Source organism: Sturnus vulgaris, chromosome 11 (genome assembly GCF_052056855.1).
Source record: "Sturnus vulgaris isolate bStuVul1 chromosome 11, bStuVul1.hap1, whole genome shotgun sequence".
Lineage (NCBI taxonomy): Eukaryota > Metazoa > Chordata > Aves > Passeriformes > Sturnidae > Sturnus > Sturnus vulgaris.
The window spans coordinates 3,911,238-3,931,004 of NC_142253.1; the positions used below are offsets into that span (position 1 = coordinate 3,911,238).

General features: G+C 41.6%; 1 protein-coding gene across 12 annotated transcripts in view; it reads left to right on the forward strand.

The window, feature by feature from the left end:
* The window catches only part of FOXP1 (forkhead box P1), a 379,555-nt gene that overhangs the window by 136,247 nt on the left and 223,541 nt on the right, over positions 1-19,767 (forward strand). Inside the window, exon 1 of one of the 12 annotated variants that reach the window (XM_014873513.2) lies at positions 18,195-18,276. The exons of the other annotated variants lie outside the window; for them this stretch is intronic. The gene's annotated coding sequence lies outside the window, so the exon portion shown is untranslated. Of the gene's footprint in view, positions 1-18,194; positions 18,277-19,767 lie in introns of those variants that run through there. 12 annotated transcript variants of the gene reach the window in all.

Below are 19,767 nucleotides of genomic sequence, written 5' to 3' on the forward strand. Positions count from 1 at the left end.
TTAACATCCCCCCCAAATGCCACCTGCTGCCCTCAAACTATTTTCTAGGTATACTAAGCGTTGGTTTGTAACTGCTGGGATCAGTTTTAGTAGCGGGTCTGCTGCCTGCTTGTCTGCAGTGCTGAAAGGAAATAGCAAGGGAACAAAACTATGCTTTTCTTGGGAAACCACTCCCTTTGGAATGGAGAGATATGGCTTGCCACTTTTATTTTGTTTCCCCCTCCAAAGTAAGCAACAACACTGCAAGGATCGGGGCCAGCAAGAAAAGAATATTATTTAAAAGGCGTCATCTATCTAGCCCAGTGTATTTCAGGAAAAGGAGTCTCCCGCTTCATATTTTAAGGAGTGTAATAAAAATAGCAATCGGTTTAAGAAAGGGGCTGACGGACCGGAGAAAGCGACAGCGGCAGCGCGGGGAAATAGTGCTCCATTTATCTGAGCACACGAGCACATTGATAACGCTGCTCTCTGCAGTAGGTGCCATCAAATCCCAGACAATTTGTATCCCCGGCGTGGCAGGTTACTTACATGGGAACAAGTCTCCCTGACGTTATTGCAGATCATCATTAACCAGCTACTGCTGTTTGTTTGCCATTACCTGCTGCACGGTGTTCCCGAGCCATGGATCATTTATTCACCTCACCCACTTTAGGGACCTGCCATTTCCAAAAACACACCCTGCCTGGCATCTCTTCCCTTGCTTCCCTCTCCATGGGGGAAAAAAATTACTGGGTGCAGCTTCTGCCTTGCTTTAGCCTAAGCAAAGGTTGTGTAGCAAACATTTCACAGGGTGCAAGAAGCAGCTACAGTGGGCATAGACAAAAGGAGGGGCAGAAGTAATAAGGAAGAAGGATGGGCTCCTCTTCTCCATCCTCAGATCTGCTGTTGACAGGAGTGTGGGTGTGTAAGGATCCAGATAAGGCTTAACGGCTCTAGGTGGGATATCCTGCTTTCTGAAGATCTTTAATCAGTTGGACTGGCATCCTATAAGCACATTTCTTGATTATCTTTCTTGGCATGTTTTGGTTTCCTTTCCCTTTGTTCAGTAATACTTGTGATTGTCTTTATTAAAACGCTAGCTTTTTTGCAGCTTGTAACCTGAAGGGTATTTTTTTTCTTTTTTTTTTTTGCCAGTTTTTAAAGTTTTATTTGGTGATTTTTTCCAGCTTGATTAGTTTCCTCTCAGGAGTACTTAGTCCTTTACTGAAAATATGGAGAGTAGAGTGTCACAAGTCTTTGGAAGCCAATTGCAAAATCTCCAATGAAGCTAGTACATCTCTTGATTTGTAGTTGACAGTTTGCCCCATTATATCTATCCTAAATAGTTACAGGTTAGGTCACTTGGGAGGGAAGGCTATAATTTTGTCTGAAAGCACAGTTTGGTTGAAACTATGATATCAGCAGAACTATTATAAAACATTAAGTCCTTTGTCGTCTCCCTTATAAAAATGTGTAATTTCTACCCATTATCAGTATTACTACAAGAGTCCTTGCAGTAAACTTGTCTTTTGATAGGCAGAAACTTGTCTTTTCTAGGAATGAGCACAGTGAAATGTAACATCTTTTTTAAAGGAGAATAAATAACACGAGTGAAGTTTACTAGAACACAACAAAGCTGTTTCCCGGAAAGCTGCTGCAGAGTCAGGTAGGATATGCTGAAGATTTATACTTGGGGTGAACATGTGCAAGTACCATAATGATGCTGTAGAGAACATTGGAGTAAAATATTCGATCAACAGATAAACCTAAAGAAAATACGTGGTTTGGATTTCTGACTACAGATTACAGTTAAATGAAAGTTCCTTTATATATGTGCATGAAATCGTAGCTGAGGGGGAGGTCAGGTCTAGCATGGTTACCTCTTTCCTAGACAAAAAAAATCTTGACTGACACCAGTCTCTCCTGGACTGGGGACTCGGGGATGAGCTCCAGGAGGAGGAGAAGCTGCACAATGAAGGGGGGGGGTCTGAATATCATACAAGTCACTGCGCAGCTGCTACCCTGAGAAGGGTTTTAAAACCAAAGTGTTGCTTATCCTGGCTAGGTGTGCAATTGTTTTGAACTCATTCAATCAAGAATCAGGAGATTTATAGTGAAATAAAGAAAAAAAAAACGGAAAAAGATCAATAAAAAGGGTGGAATAGCAGCTATGATTAAGGAAAAAGATTACTGTTGATTTATTGATTCAGTCCTCAGCTTGCCATCTCAATCAGGGCTTTTTTTTTTTTTTTTTGGTTAATGTTATTAATATTTATACTTTGGTGCCATGTGCCAATTAGAGTAGATTGTAATTAAGTCTCCAGGTCTGAAAATATTAGGCTCCATGTAGCACAAAGTGTTAGCATTGCACATTACTGGAAAGAGAAACTTAAGTCTGGGAGGCTGGTGCTGAGCACAGAAAAAGGCCAGTTCTCTCTGCAGTGCAAGCAGCAGTTTTTGTGGTCACCCTTTCTGGGAATGCCAGAGAAAGATGATTGCAGAAGGCTGTTGTGCCAGGCTTTTGAGTTTTGAGGGAAATCACTCTGGCCAAGTCCGTTTTCCCCTGAATGGAGTGAGAAATGTTTCTCAGGCTCATGTTGAAGGTCTCCTTTTCTCTGCAGAGAACTCAGTTTTGGGGCACCTTCTTCTTCAGGTGATGTTTGTTTGCTGGGTGTGGGCTAGCACAGCACCCTGGCCTAGGGTCTTACTGCAATGGGCAGCACAAATTATAGGAGCTCCCCAGGTCTTCCCTTTGGTTTGAGCTGAGAACAGGATAGTTTGAAGACTTATTTTCTTTTTTTTCCTGTGTAGAGGGAAACATGAGAACTCCTTGTTGTGAAGTGGCAGAACTGAGTCAGCGAGGGTTTAGTCAAAGAAGAAACACATCAGTGCAAACCAGAATAAAAAAACGTGCTTTCTTCATTACTCATTATACCACAGTGGGAATCAAAATCACTCAAAAATTGTTGTAACAGCTATATGTTGCTTAGATAAAATAGTCTGGAAAGGAGAGATTTTGTGGGAATCGCTTCTGATTTATGCAATACAATATGTGAAGCCAACTTGCTGTGATTTTTTTCCAGTTATGTGCAATTATGTGAGATTTAATCAAAGAACTTTGAATTACTTGCATTTCTTCATAGCGCTTACACAGTACCTCTGGGTGTCACTGAATGAGTTGTGGCCATTTAAGTGTATTGCTCTTGCAAACAACACAGTGGGAAAATTAATTTTAAATTTCCTTTTATATCTGGATGCTTAATTTTTTAGAGCTGCACTATGTTCTGTGTTGATTTCCTGTATTTGAAGCATAAATCCCATTTTTAAGACAAACTGTATGCAATTCTATTTTGCCCTTACAGAATAAAGAGATTTACTGTATAATATACTGGGAATGGGGGCTGGGTTCAAACTTGGTGTCAAACTTAGTCCTTAACCTCCTTTTCCTGCTTCCATATGGATAGACAATGTGTGGAGATTTTGTCTTGTGAAGAATAACAGACCCCAGCAGATACTCCCCTCTAAAAAATATGCTGTACCCCTCAGCCCAGGGGTCAGAGCCACGTTACCCTTATGGTTCACAAGTAATGGAGTCGTTCAGCCTTGGCTGGTTGGGGTGACAGGGTTGTCAGCTTTGGAGAGCAGATGAACCTTTGAGGTTGGTGGGAACACATGGGACTATTTGGGTAATGGTTCTTCATTACCCACGCCCTGCCAGCCTCTGCAGTGGCCTTTCATGCCTGTGGAGCTGCAGTGAGTGTGTTTGTTCTGTTCAGTCACTCACAAGTGCACTTCAGTATCATTAGAGGGAGGGATTTATTAGTTTCTCCCATTTAAGAAGGTTTAATTAGTTCCTGTAATATTTCATATTTAACACAGAGGAAAGATACAAAATGGCTCCTGAAGAAAACTGAGCCATCTCAAAGGGAAAAGCCTTTCTCCAAGCCCTGACCTTGGGAAGCCTTTGTAAAAGCAAAAATGTGACAGAAAAGTCTCGTCAGTTCTGAGCACCTACTCAATTTATGATATTTTATAGAGCAACTACCTCTCAACAGCTGGAGTTGTATATGAATTTTCTTGGTGCAAACCCACGTGTAGGGCAACAAATACCACATGAAAAGATGTTGGCCAGTTCTTTCTGCAAAAGGCAAAACTATATTCTTTTGTTGGGGCCAGCATTGGCAACCTCTCCACTGCTGCATTGGTGCTGTGGTCAATGCTCTCTCAGCAGGCAGAGCACTGGGGACTTAGAAGCTTCACAGCTCCTGAGTAGTTAAATAATAGAAACACATTTTATATTCTTTTTTTCAGAAAGACCCTTTGTTCATCAGCAATTCAACATATTTGGACTTTGGTTAGTGTTGCAATGGTTGTGAAAGAAATACGCTCTTTTTAGTTTTAGAAAATACAATAATTGCTATTTAGCCATACAAAATAAATAGCTACATAAAAATGAGCTCCTCCCCTAGGAAAAGAAATAGAGCCTATAAAATTTATTATTTTTGTTGATCTTTGCCTGCTCTCCTGCAGCTGCCGGAAAGGTGGCTTTGCATTTGCAGAGCTTGGTGCACAAATAAAGGAGTAAATAAAAGGGTTTGCTGACGCAAGCATTGCGAGGAACGCGTAGCACGTGAGTGGAAAACCACTCCAGTGGGCAAACAAAGCAATGTGCTGCCTTGAGTATCCCAGGCAAACCTGGGAGGAGTGGAAGGCAGTAGTGATTTTTTGTCTTTTTTAGTGTGAATGTTTTTAAAACATTGCTGACTGTCAGTGTCAACAGAGAAGTACAGGGGAAGAAAAGCAGAAATAAGAATGTGACTGGAAAGGTGCATCAGAATACAGTAATTACAGAAGCTTTATTTTTGCTGCCTTTGATGCCAGCATAAGTATGTGAAAACTAATGCACTGCAGAGGACAGGTTTGTGGTTGAAATACACTTGATAGATTTTGACAAATTAAACAGTTGTAAAGATGTTTGGAAGTTTTCCAGATCTTTACTGTTATTTATGTCACTGAACTAAAAAAATCAGTGGTTAATTTGCAGTTCTTATAATTTTTATGATACTTATGTTGTTGTAAATTTAGCAGCGTGCGGCATCAACTCAGCGGGATACATTTTATGTTGTCAGCTACCTTTTGATATCATAATAGATTTCAGTTGCCAAAGCTTCAGGGAGAGAGAGAATAAAATGTATGAGTGCACTGTGTGAGCACCTGGATCAGACCCAAGTAGGAGAGGAGTTGGTGCAGGGTGGTCCCTGAAGCTTGGGGATGCTCCAGAGTCCTCTGCCCGTGGTGGCAAATGTGTTTTAAAATGGTAAGCATGGATAAGATGCTGGTAGGATTGAGCCCTGCAGTATAATTGGTGGGTCTTTGAAGTCTGAGTGGCTTCTTAGAGCTGAAAATGGCAGCAGTGCAGAGCTCCTCAAGTCTGGTCCCACCTCATGGACCTTCATCCTCATGGACCTCCTGACCCTGCATCCCAGCAGTGCCCAGTGTGGGCTGTGCCTAACACGTGGCAGGGTGAGATCTTGTCTTACAGCCATTGTCAAACTCGTGTGTCTCAGTGTGTAACCTGGGTTTGGGGAAGCCTCCACCCTCCAATTTATTTCTGCTAGTGACCTTCTCCATACACAGTGGTCCACAGTGTGTTTCCTGGGTAAACACAAGTTAGAGAGAGAGCAAGTGAATCTCCAACATGAATGTGGTTGGACGTGGGAGAAGCTTCTGTCCTGTGGCATTGATCAAAAAGACAAAGTCCTGACTTGTATTTTACGGAGTGTCTCTGATGCCTGAATTCACACATTTTTTAATAGATACTTTTTGCACTGCTTTTCTTCTTACAAAGACTCTCTATTCTCTGTATTTATAGACTTTCTCCTGTTGTCTCCTATCACGCAAGATGGAGAGACATCTTAAATTTAGGTGACTTAAAGAAGAGATGTAGTTGTTTCCCTCTTGGGAGGCTTTTTTTTAAGTGGGTTAAAAATAATGGTTTTAATCTGAGGAATGAGGCCTGCCTCAGGAATATGTCACACATGAAATGGATTTCATATAAAGCTAGCCATACCCTTCCCATCTTGTGCTTCTTTGAACATTTGCCCTTTGCCTTCTAAGCCTGAAAATGGAAGAATTTATTAACAGTTGTTTCCTCAGTGTTTGTGGCATTAGCCACGTTTCTCAAGGGCGTTTCATGTGCTCTTTCCACTCTAACGGGATTGTCCATTGAGTTCAGCTCTGGCACATTGGGGATCCATTTGTACAGATAGCTGATTAAGCTGAACCTTCCTCATCCGTAGGTAATCCCAAAATACGCAAATTGTTAGCGTGAGATTGGTTTTTGAACATTTTTAGGTTTATAATTAAGCGCTTTGTAGTTGTCCTCCACCTTCCTCCTTATTGGAGTCTTTAGCTGTGCTGACTCCAGCTCTCCCATTCCCTTTTTCTTTCTTGATTATCTCTTTATTTCTTTTCTTTTCCCCTGGAGGTAGTTTTACGTCTGGCTCTTTCTCTCGCTATTGCTTCAAAGCTTCATGGCTTGAAGCAGGTTTTTGGGCACAAAGAAATTTTGCAAAGAGAGTGTTCTGCCACTACTTGGGGTTGTGCTGGGTCTTGCTTCCCCAGATGACAATGGCCAGTGCTGGACTGAGCACACTGCTGTGAGGGGAAGACACTGATTTACTCTTGACTTGAGGAGAGAATGGAGATGGGACAGCTGAGATGGGTTTGTTTGGAAATTGCCAGCCAAGAAGGAGGTGAGGTGTTGGTGTGAGCAGCAAGGAGCAGATGTTTGCTTGTGCTCCTGCACTGGTGCTCTTCAGGTAGAAGATGCTGCTCTTCTGTGTTGGAAGAACAAGATCAAATTTTCCTTCTGCCTTGCAGCAGCAGACTGCTATGTTAGTCTGCATTCGCTGGCTAGACTTATTCTGGCTAATGTTTGCCAGATTCTTCTATTACATATTAAAATAAGATCGTATGAGTGGGTTTTCTTTTTGTGCGTGTTTCAAAAAACTAGGCCAGCCCTAACAAGCACATTTTCGTGTTTTTGTTGGTTTTTTTGCATTTTGTCATTTTACATATTGAAAAATGGAATGCAAAAAGAAAAGGGAAAAGCCTGCTAACATCAAAAAGAAATAAAGCTTTGCATTATTCTGCATAAGTGTTAAAATCTGACTGATAGTTTGTATATACAGACTTCGTTCTTTATGGTGTTTTCTTTCCCCACCCAAAGATCACAGATGCTATGATAAAAATTAATGCTCTTTTAGTAAATGCTTTTCTTTTCTGAATTTGGCCTAAAGAGGGTCATGCAGTGCTTTTGTTACTAATAAATGTGGCAGGATTTGGGTAAAAATAATAGGCAGACATTAATTTGTTGGGGCAGGATCTTCTAAAACAAAATGCAGAGCATTTTTACCTCCTTAAATCCAGCTATGTTAATATCATAAAGTTTTTATTTTAACCATCGGGAGAGTAGCCCTGTTTGAAGAATTCAGCTTTAAAAAATGTCTTTGTAAATTGAGATTTTAGGACTACCTATTTGGAGGATGTTCCGTATGATAAATGACCCTTATAAGACAAAAAAAAAAGTAATTTTGCATGTCTGCTCCCTAGGATGTGTGATAATAATAAATGAACATTTTATATATCATTATATATATATCATGGCAGAACAAAAATCAGAAGATATATTATTCATTATTCCTGTTACTTTATATTTAAAAGGCAAAGGTTTTTGCTTCTTTGCCAAAACAACGGCTACAGAATGTATCTGTAATAATTCCTGCAAATATGAAGGGGAGAAAGATCTTCCGGGCCGTTAGCACTGAAGAAAACAGAGATGCCTTTAATTGTATTCATTTGAACATTAATACATTAATGCTGAGATTTAAGTACTGTTACTATTAAAAATTAAACTGGAGGGGCAGTGTGCAGATCATATGCTCCAGTGTAAGTTGTCAGGTGCAGTGTTTGCATATTTAGCCTGCCATTCCAACACTAAAATGGATGTTTGGGGCCACATCAGGCTTTCCGAGGGGCACTTTTTACAGCACCCAGTCCCAGTTTCATTTTTGGCAATACCATTTGTTTTCATGGATGCAATTGCACCACCTGAGCAAAAGATACAGTGGTTAAAATCAGAGGAGGGTAAGGAGTCACTTGTTTGCTGTCCTGAAGTTCTCTTGTTCTTCTCCCTGTCCTCCCCCCACCGTGTCCGCAGTTATTTTGCAATATGCAACCCCCTCCGAGCACTGCCTGCGGAACTGGAGTAGCTCTGGCATGTAGATTTCCCAGTGGGAGAACTTGTGTGGATGGTAATTTTAATGAGACCTGATTTAAGCAGTAGAATAGATCCATAAAACTAATACAAGCAGACTTTCAAGAGCTCTACTATTTGTCAGGGCAGTGAATTTTAGAAGTGCATCCATTGGCTTGGTAAAGAATATTATAATCTGGAAAATTTAGTCTGTATTAATTCAGATTGTTTCTATGCAAAGTAGTACTGAGAGTGTCTCGAATCCAGGGCAGGCCAAATATAGACTTATTTATTTTTGAGTCTCAACTTTCGTCCAAAATTCGTGCTGGAACCACAGGACCTGAAAGCTGTGCTCTATATGAATGAATGCAAAGTCTGTATGAGTGCACACAGCTGTGCCTCCAAGCTGTGACAAACCCTTAGCTTTGCTTTTTTTCCCCTTCATTTAAGGCCACCGCTTGGTCCATATGTATTTCAACCTCTCCCAGGTTGTCACACCTAGTTATATATGGCAGTAACGTGGGTTTCTTTGGATACACAGAGTTTTTCTGTGAATACAGACGTTACACCCATTCCAGAACCTGAACCCTGCTTCACGTAATACACTTGGTCCATGGCTTTTATTTTTCATCCTTGTGCTCTGGAGCATCTCTTGCTGTTATTAGAAATTGTGCAGTTCTGCTTGGCCTTACTAAATTGTTTTCTTTCCCTGCTCTCCTCCCCAGCCTCTTCCCTCTGTCCTATTTGTTGTGGGTTTTTTCCCAACTAGCCTTTTTCACCTCAGCTATCTCAGATGGCAGCGAGGAAGAGAGCAAGTGTAGGAAACTCAGAGCAGGAGCTTGAGATGGGAATGAGGGGAGCTGGAACATCGATAAACATCAGAGAACGAGGGGCAGACAAATAAAGAAAGAGAAATAGAGGGAGAAGTTAGGAGGAAAGGATGGAGGGAGGCCAGGGAGTCCGTGTGAAGGTGAAGCAGAGGACACCAGCTCTGCCACCCCTTCCCATGCTTGGGCATCCCACTGACTGCAGAGACCAGGGCAGAAAAGAGGTGGCTTCTGGCAGAGCTGATGATAACAGGGACATGCATTTAAATAGGGAAAAAGTTTATTTGCTTTTTCTCGCAGGAGATGCTAAGTGATTTTTGCAGTTTGAGTGGAGTGGCATTATTGTACTTAGCTCTGCATTTATTAAATAAATTTGTTCTCCAACTCAAGTGTTAAGTGTGTATTATGAAACCTCGGAGCCAATCTTAGTGGTTGCAGTGTGCAAATATTTTTAAAATTATGTAATTAAACAGGGCTTGGGCTGCAATGTCCACTGAAGTGATTTATTAATTGAATGGTTTGATTAAATTTAATGTTATTTTAGTTTATACAGAAAGGGTTGGTATCTGTTTCACAGACAGGGACATCTTGTGGGGCTGTCAGTGATGGTTCAGAGGTCCTTAGGAGGAATCTTTAGCACCCAATTAAATATTAACCAAGAAGATGTGACTTGTTCTTTCTCTGTCCCTGAAACTGTGTTTTGACATCTAAGGCTGGTGATAAAAATTTGCTCAGCAGAATCATTTGCAATGCACTCTATTTATCAGTAGATTATTTCCAAATTAATCACACTAAAAATCTTTCCATTGTTGTGCTGGGGCTCAGCGCTGTACAATGTGTGTAAATAAAAAATGCCCTTTTAATTCTACGTTAACTGTGTCTTGCTGTTGCAGCCAAACTGTATCTGTTTCGGTGGAATGTCATTTTAAAGGTATTGTGGTTACTGAGCGGCAGCTGTGATTGAAAAGTATGTAAACTAATCTTTAGTTGCTCGTGTCATTTTTATATTCTTATGTCAGAACACAAGAAAGCTGCTTTAAATTTGTCTTTCACTGTGTATTAATTTTCAAGTCTAATTTTTCTTGGGTTAAAGCATATACTGCGTTCTCTGCTACACATTACCATTCAGTGCCAAAGTAAATGGCTACTTGTGAAAAAGTACAAAATTAGTTCCTGCTTGATTACTCTAAAATACATATTTATTTTCATAGGGAGAGTTTTTATTGCCAGTGTATAAAGGACAATTGTCCTGTATGGTATCGGTGACTTAAAAGGCAAAGTAATCAAGCACCATATATTTATTACTGTGAAGAGCAGAGTTGTGCATTGCTTTCCCAAAACCAAAAAGGAAGGTAGAAGGGGTTTTGGTTTTTTTTTTTTCCTTTTTCTTCTGACTTGCACTGTGTGTTGTTTTGCTCTTTTAAATGCAGACCATTCGAAATGAAATCCTCAGCTAATATGTCTGCATAAGAACTTCTTTGTCTCTCGATGCCCAACCATTGAAAATTAAATGTGTTTGCGGATAAGTATTTATTCATACCATACCTCACACCTGATCTTGTGTCAGTATGACATCATCTTTGCCACAAAGACTTCTGGTGGTTTAAAAATGTTCCGTTGTGAAATAAGTGGGAGAGGTAGAAAAGGGGCAAGGAAGGCAACAAAAATAAACTGCTAGTGGGATTTGATGTTTTGCCAATTAAAAACAAAATATAAAAAATCATGTTCTGAGGTCCACATGCTGCCTTTGATCCATACACAGGACTTCCATTTGTGCCGGTGGCTTTTCAGCCTGCGGAGGGAAGGCTGTACATGACTTAATTTGTATGTTGTGGGAAGTACATTTTCCTAGCATGTGGTCTAGCTTACTTGAAGAATCTGAAATGCGTTATAAATGTAAATGCTGTGTTTAAGTAAAACTTCATTATGTTTTGGTGGTTTCCAAAAATGCACAGGATTTGACCTTAAAGTGTTATTTCAAGGTGTTATGATGTATGAGCTAGACTTTGTAGTCTTCTAAATTAAATCTTTGAACATGTTATTATTGTATTTTGGCATCGGCAAGATGTAGTTCTCAGCTATTTTTTGTCACAGCCTTCATTTTTCTAACAAGAGTAACGAGACAGGGCCAGATTCTTCTGTAAGAGGCGTGTGCAGGATGGGGATTACCCTGCTTTCACCGTGGTGTAACCATGGATGGGTCTGCCCTTCACATCCAAATCCAAGGGCATGGCAGCTCCTCACCCGTGGCTGCCATCAGTGCAGCCACCACCCACCACCAGTGCCCGTCACCATCACAGAGCCCCACGTAGGATGTGGTGAAGGGTTTAGCATTTGGATCCAAATCTGGTTTATATATGAAAGGGGTTGTGTTTCTGTTTGGAAAATATGAGCCCCCTTCACGTAGCCCAGGTGTGGATTAGCTCTCTAAACCATTTATCCGTTCCTGTGTTTGTGGGGAGACTGTTTTCAATTCTTACAAAGAGGCTGTACAAGTCAAGCCGTACAAACAGCAGAAGCAATCCAAAAGTGGATTTAAAAAAAAAAAAATTAACAAAGTGTTTGTGATCTCAGCTTGGTAGTCTGGATGAGGCGAGCAGACATAACCGCTATACGTATGTTTATTTCCAAAGAAAATAACTGCAAAACATTTCCACCTATGCCATGAGTGCTCAGGGCTTGTATTTCTCCTGCTCTGTGTTACAGCCATCTGTTCGTGTTTCAGCAGGGCCGTGGGGCACCGGCCCTGCCGTGCCATGTCCCCCGGGCAGCGCCAGGCACGGGGAGGGTGCCAGCCAGCCATGGGCAGAGGCAGGGCTTGGGCTAGGGTATGTTGTTGCAGAAAAGTCGATTAAGAAGAAGAGCTCTGAGTCAGCCCCGGGGCCGTGGCCGTCGGTCGGTGAAGCGCCAGGGAGAGACCGTCTTTGTAGTGTTGTTTTTGGTACCGGTTTCACGTTGCACGCTCCTGGTATGAATCACGATGGTTACAAGGATGATTTTCCCTCAAGAAAACAATCCCTCCCCCAAACAATCGTGGAGCCACCCTTTTGGACACTTTGCATGGATGGCTTTCTGTCTGTCTGTCCTGAGGTGGTCTTCCACTGCAGGCTTGGGGTGGGAAGGGAGAGCTGTGCTCAGCCAAAGCACAGCAGAGTCTCGTCCTCCCTCTGTGGCCAGGAGTTTCCCATTTTCCTCCTTCACGAACAGGCTGGCTCCTGGATGGGGGAGGCCTGAAAAATGCGTGCAAATCTTCAAAATAAAAGACACATAGGATACCCCATTTTCCCTCTGTCACTCCTTCCCTGCATCCCAAATTGGGTAATGCTTAGAAATGCATCCAGCCTCGAGTTCAAAACGGATCGCTTACCCGTGTTTCTTGAACAGCTAATTTTGCTGGCATGTTATTATTCACCCTCTGCTATTTTCAAACTGTGACACAGAACTAGAGAGAAGAAGAGATTGAAATTTTGACCGGTACGTTATCCTGATACCTGAGATGCTGTGTTGATATGAGAGTATCTTTACCACAAGGACTTTCTTGGTGGTTTTAGAGATCCCAGTGTGAATAAGTAGAAAAAAGCAGAACTAATAGCTAAAGAAGCAAAAATATTTTTTTCTTAAAGAAATTGATTAACATGCAAATATGTACTGTATGCATATTAAATATCATTTCAAAATGTGATGGGCAGGAAGCATAAGTGATGCCATTTGGTTTTGTGGCATCAGTGTGGGTTGATTAAGGGGGTGGGGATAAATTTTGGGGATTATTGATATAGCATGAGTAGAGCCAGATGGTTGTATTACACATCTTTTGTGTTCTTGTTTGCTTCTTAAAGCAGTTGCAGAATTTTGCCCTGGGCAAAATTTACTCTTTGCTCGTATGTTCCCCTGTGAATTTACTTTTGACAAAGTAGTTCACAAAGAGGGGAAACGCTGTGCCCACAAACTTGTCTCTTCCCTTCACGTTTGTGAAGCCAACAGCCCCCTACTTCAGAAATGTTTTGTAACTTGTGAAATAAATTAGCACTAGGTGCAAGTTCAGAGTGTGTGTGTGTATCATTCCCCCTTGGTGTGCGGTATTGATTTACAGAGAATGCCATTTTTTTAGATTTTCCTTGCGGTGTTGTGAAGAAGAAACTGTGGAAATGGCAACCGGTTCAGTTTAATGCACTACTTATGTAGTGTTCTTCCATTAAAGAAATGTTGTCTTAAAGATTAATGAGCTAATTTTTCCACTACTCATTTTTTATTTTAAGTTTTGAGATTGTGGCATACCTGATTCATGTGATCAAAAACACATACTTTGTGGTATTCAGGTTGAGTGGGAGAAGGTTGTGCTAGGTAGGTGTTTGTGACATTTGTTGGAACTGCTTATCACCGGAACCACCAAAATTTACATGTGTTTGTTATTTCCCTTTGAAAGCAATTTTTTATTTCCCATAAAAAGATGGGTTTTTGTAAAGGCTTTGTAAGAAAGAATTTATGTCTTGTGCTTCACACCAGTTTTTGTGGGTGTGTAACTCCACTGACTTGGATGAAGTTACTCCCAGCTTACATTGCTGTAGGCTCCTGGATGATGAGTTCCCGCTACATCTGGCAATTATAGTGGAAACAGTCCTACAGGTAAACATGTTTTGTCCTCTGCGTGTGTCCCCATGTGGAATGTGTGTTTGCAGAAGGTGAGGAGATTCACCTTGCTCGTGGTGGTGGGACTTCTACTGGGGACGAATTCGTGCTGACACTGATTCTGTGGCCCTGTATCTGCATCCCCTCTCCACACAAAGCTGAACCCCATGTTCAGCTGGGAGCAGCAGCTTTGGGCCCATTTTTTAGAACCCGTACTTGATGTGGAAATGGGGATGGGCAGCTCTGACCTCATTGAAATCTCTTAGTAGTCCAGTCACAAGTCTGAGACCAGAGCAACTTACTCCTCATAATGCTGCCATTGTGCTCATCCGATCTGATCAGTTCTGGAAATGTTTTAGTAAGTCTATCTTACAACACTATAAGAAGATAATCAGCTGCCTTAGAAGGTCCCCATCTGGAGTATAGAGTTCTTTTACTGAAAGATGTTTTGCCTTTCCGAGATAGCTCTCGCATTTCATCATCTGTTGTGCAGAGATGAAGTGCATATGAAAAGTCAGTGACTCTGAATCCATCTGTTGTTATTATTTTCCACTGATAATTGGCTTGAACAATGAAATGTCTGTGTCTGTAGCCTTTGAAACTGTACACCCTGTTTATTTTCTGGAGGTCTTGCTCCACTCTCCCCCTCTGCTTTTTTTCTTTCTTTTTTTTTTTTGTTTGTTTTATTTTGTTTTTGTTTTTTTTTTTTTTGTTTCATTTTTCTCTCAAGCTTATAACTAGTGGAGCTTGTATGAAGATGACATCTTTGACTCTGTGCATCAGTATGTGTCACTCAGCATCTAAAGCTTGCCTGCCAATTTTTGTCAGGGTCCTGTGTCTGTGCTGTGTGAGTGTTGAGCAGGCTTACAGCAGGAAGACTGGCAGATCCAGAATTCATAGATATCTTACCTGAAATGCAGTATTTATATCACCTTCTCTATTGAAATATTAATTTAGAGACTAGTATATCTAATACCTATGGAATTAGATACTACCTGTAATTGTGTAATATATTCAGTTGCATCCAGTTTTGCACGATGCAGGGTATTAATATTGGATTCCACTAACAGCAGTTCCATTAGCTTGCTCAACCAGTATGAGATATATATGAGCAGGGAGGCATAACTACCAGCCAGAAGTGCCAAAACAGTCATTAGAAGCTCCATTGGGATGGACAAAGGCTTTTACGCCGTGATATACTGATTAAATTTTGTTCTATGGTTTATTTGCATCAAGGTTAGATCGGTATCATCTATGTGAATGGTATTATCTGATGCCTTATTTGGAAGGTCATTTCAATGCAAAAATGGTGAACGACACAGGGGCTTTAAAATTTCTCGCGGGATTCTTTCTTGGAGGATTTTTATCCTGTTAGGCTTGACTAGCTCACGTTATCCATGTTTTTGTGCTTTAACCTGGTGAGTTTGTACAAGGAGGTGTAAAAACTCCCTCCATACCATACGAGTGCTCAGTGGAAATGAACATGCTCGATGCCCATTAAAACTGTGAGTTATATCCAGTATCCTTTGAAATAATGCTTGAGAATCCAGTAAATGTGTGTTGCATCTTGAAAGGCTGAATTTTCCTGTGTCTGCTTGTGTGTAAGCGCTCTTTCAGAATGAAATTTCGGGGCCGGACGCAGTCGTGTCGTCCATGTTACTCTGTAGTCTGGAGCACCAGAGAGTAAGGCAGAGGAGCATAATCTTATTTGTGTTTCAATGGCAATCATTTAATACTGCAAGTTATTAAAAAATAATTAAATTACCAAAACCAACATGTAGCTAGGACTTACAATAAAAGGTCAATGTGATTTGACTCCTTAAGTTAGGAAGGGACACTGGTGAATTCCAATTGCTTTAAAATCGTGCTGCTTCATTCTATTTCTGGACTGGAAGGATAAACGAGGCTGAAAAATAATTTACTTCTCTAGAAGGAAGAGTAAATCACAGTATATAATTATGTATATTCAATTATAATAATAAATGTTTAGATGTGTTTGGTGGTTATCACAGTCTCTAATTTAGTTGTTTTTTGAAGTAAATATAGTTTGGAGGGGTTGTTTCATGAGAGCAATATTTTGAAAATAATGTTTTTAAGGAACACTTCAGAAATTTCCTTTTCCCCAAATAAACTAGTAAATAGGTGTGCATTATGCGGTGATTCATAATGTCTAAAATAGGTTTGTGTCTGGAATGTCTTTTATATAGTAAACAAAACAGGGACAGTAAAAGCAAATTCAGATTTAGTCTGTCAACTCAACCAAAAGTCTCTGTATTAATTTTAAATCCTTCTTAAGAAAAGGCCGGGCCAGGAATGTATTGGATTTCAGTAGTTAATGAAAATTAATTTTACAGGTGGTGTTTGGTTGTGTTTCTTCTGCTGTGGTGAGATGGGTGGCTGAGCCAAAGTGGGCACAGCACACGATTCAGCTCAGTGCCAGAGCAGTGCTTAGATTAGAAATGAGCGTTTGGCGTGGAGTTGTTGGTGCTGTTGTTATTTACTATCACTATCAGAGGAGCAGAGCGTTTAGCTCTATGATTTGATTTGATTTTGCAGCTCCTATCCCCTTAAACAAGCTGTGTAGCTTGTCAGAGATCAGGACAGGTAGAATGCACAGCAGGCGTCTGATTTGAGCCAGTTACTCATTTGCTGAGTGTTTGTGTTTATGCAAAGGGGCCTCTTCCTGCATATTTAATCTAGAGTAAGGCAGTGGCTTTTGTTGTGTTTAGACCACATACCTTCAGTCCTTCCTTACACTGCAGCCAGTGTTGAAGCACAGAAAGGCTTGATAGTCAAAAGTGCTTTAGTGTTTTCAAACTCTCAACTTTCTGCAGTTGGTTGGGAATTACTCTACAGCTCTAAGCCTTTTTCTTCCTCATTAATGGGTAAGTTTGCACTCGGTAGAATAAGATACTTTTGTTTCTGTTCCATTTTATAAATGCACAAAATATTTGTTTGTTTGTAGTTGTCCAAACCTCCTTGAGCAAAACTGGTCCGCTGAGGGAGTTTGTTGTAGGGAATTAGATCAAGGATACAGGTGTTTCTGGAATATACTTCTCAATCAAGTATTAAATGCCATATTGCAATAGGCAGGTATTTGCGGGGCGGGGAAGTGGCGGGGGGGGTGGGGGGGATGAGTTCGGTGTTATTATTCTTTGTACTAACAAATCCTGTTTTGTAACTGTCCTGAAGATAATGCTTCCATTGTTAGCTAAAAGCTTTCAAACAGTGAGCAACGCAGAACTGCAAAAGAAGCAGCAAAAAAAAAAAAAAAAAAAAAAAAAAGGAGGAGGAGGAGGGGGGAAGGAAAAAAAAAAAGCAGCCCTCTGGTCTTTATTGTTTCCTTTGCAAGGGTCCTCACTCGAATGTCTGCGCTGTAATAGGGAGGTTTTTCTTATGTGGAAATTGAATCGTCTCTTCATTGATATTAATAGCACACTAGAGATGTTAGCCATGATGCAGAGTACCAGAGCTGTGGAGTAGGAAACCTGATATTGCAGGGGGAAAAAAAAATGACAGTCCTATTGCTCCTCAGTGTGGGAGACATCCCTCCCCGAGAGCGGAGTTTGCATAATGGCATCCTGCCTCAACTATTTACTTATAGGTATTTTAATCTCGGGCTCTTTCTTTTAGTACAGGCATAATTACTGCTGCTCGCTCCTGCACTTATTAACTGCGCAGCTCGGTTTCTGATTCCGTCTGGACAAATTAGTTTTAAAAATGACTTTGGAGAGAATCCGTGCGGTGTGCCTGCACAATGTACACAGTGTATACGTAATGTGTGCTGGGCTGGGAGAGCGTCGGGGTCCGACGGGAGGGAATTGGCATCAAAAATTAAAGGAAAGACGACAAAGGGCACGTCTTGGAGGCTGAGGGTTGAAGCACAGACAGCGCTTGGAGACATGTGGAAAATGTGCGGCGAGGCCAGAAGTAGTAGTTTTGGTTCCCAATTAACTATTTCCTTCGTTTGAGTAACTCCTCTCAAACAGAAGAGTGTGCTGTTCCACCACATGTTGGAAAGTGTGAGAATCTGAATAAAATTTCATCAACCTTATTAAAATATGTAGGGACTTTGGTCTTCTTGGGTACGAATCAGCCTACAGACTCAGAGGCATTTATTAACAATAAGACTGCTGAGGTTTTTTAATAACAAAATTACAAATACCGTGTCTAATTGTAAGTGTATTACTTTTATGCACCAGTTAAAAAAAAAAAACAAAAAACTTTTTATGAGGAAAAGTACCTCAGTCAAAGCACCTCGTGTGATTAGTGCTATTGTATTCTTAAATTTTGATTGATAGAGATAATAGTTTTCACTTAAAAATACAGACAGGTACTTTAACTTTCCATGACAATAGCTATTTGCATTTCTTTTATCTTTTTGTTTAACATTTGTGGGGGTTGGGACGGATTTGATTATTAACTCTTATTGCACACCGAGGTAAATGCTAAAACAAAGCTTTTGTTAAAGCTTCAAAAGGTAAAACAGCAAATATTGTTTTTAGGCTTCAATATTTAAAGGCTGTTAAAGGATACCTCGAAAATATTTTCACATGACCACGACCAGGAGTGTCACTCGCCTGCCAGGTAAGGGACGGGACGGGGGCGGCGAGGGGGGGGGGGCGGGAATTGTCCCCGAGCAGCGCCGGGGTCACGGCACAGCGGGGCGATCTGTGCCCATGGTTCTGTGTGTGTGTGTGTGTTGGGAAAGTGGCGCTGGGGGCAGCTCCAGCCTTGCCCGAGGCCCCGCCGTGGGTCCCGGCCGGGCCGGCGCTGCGGGACCGGCCCCGGTGGCCGCGGCGGTGCCGCCGCTGGCATCGGGCATCCCCCGCCCGCCGCCACCCGCAGAGGTCAAGTTTCATTAGGAGAGTTGTAGCGCAGGCATAAAAATGGTTAAGGCTGGCACTGAGGCACGGGGAGTTATTTTAAGAAACGGGGAAGATCTGGCGATACGAGGCAGGCGGCGGCGTTTGATGGCTGGCTCTGGCTCCGGGAGATGGTGGCCCGTGGCTCGGGGAGCTGGGATCTGCCCGAGGGACATGGGGGCTGGCTCGGGGATGGCCTCTCCTCACCTGACAGGCTGGGTGGCTCCCGGGAGTGCCTTCCCTTCACCTGGGATGGATGCGGTGAGGGCCAGCGCTGTCACACGGGAGAGGCAAACAGCCCATCCATCAGTCAGAGATGCAGGACTGAGCGATCGCGGTGCAGATCCCGTGTTGGAAGCGAGCTGTTCCCAACTTGCCTGCGAACTGCACCCGTGTGTTCCCTGTAAGAGCTGTTAAAAAGCGGGGGAGGAACGGATCGTGATTAGTTTTGTAGATTTGGCTTACACCGAGTTATTCTTTTCCAAGGTTACGGTGGACTTGAAAGGTAATATTATCTTGAAAGAGCGAATGTGCTATGCGTAGCTTTGTCCTCGTGCTGCTATTTATTTTTATTTTATTTTATTTCTATTTGGAATAAATAATAAGCACCAGCCAGAGATTCTGAACGGCCTGCTAATGACTGAAAAGGAAAATACAGTATGATTTGCTCCCTCCTTCCACTGAGAAGCAGCAAGGTAGTGAGCACTGATATCCCTGTGTTTTGGCCTGTACCAAATCCACTTCCCCCTCTTCAAAGAGAGGTGGAAGAAGTATACTTAGTCTCTCACAGTTTCACTGCTCACCTGCATTTCACTTTCTGAGGAGGTGGTAATGACTCCTGGTATAGAAAATCTCCTGTGCCATGCCTCCTGAGATTTAATATATGCTGCACAATAAAGAGTGGCCACCTTTCTGACAGTGGTCAGAAAAAATATTTCTCTTTCAGGTTATTTGAAGTATTTAGTTTAATATATATTTTTTTCAGAGTGCTAGATAGCTCTTTAAAAATAGTTACAAGAAAACTGAAGACACAACTGCTGACCATCCTCAAAACAGTTCTACACGATTTGTGTTAGTGCAGGTAACCCAGCTGAGTGTGCTGGGTGACAAAAGTAACCTGTGTGCAGGACTGGCCCACGAGTCTGCCTGGTACCAGCTGTTTTCTCTACAATCAATGTATGTCCTGTGTTTTCAGAACCAACAAAATACCAAA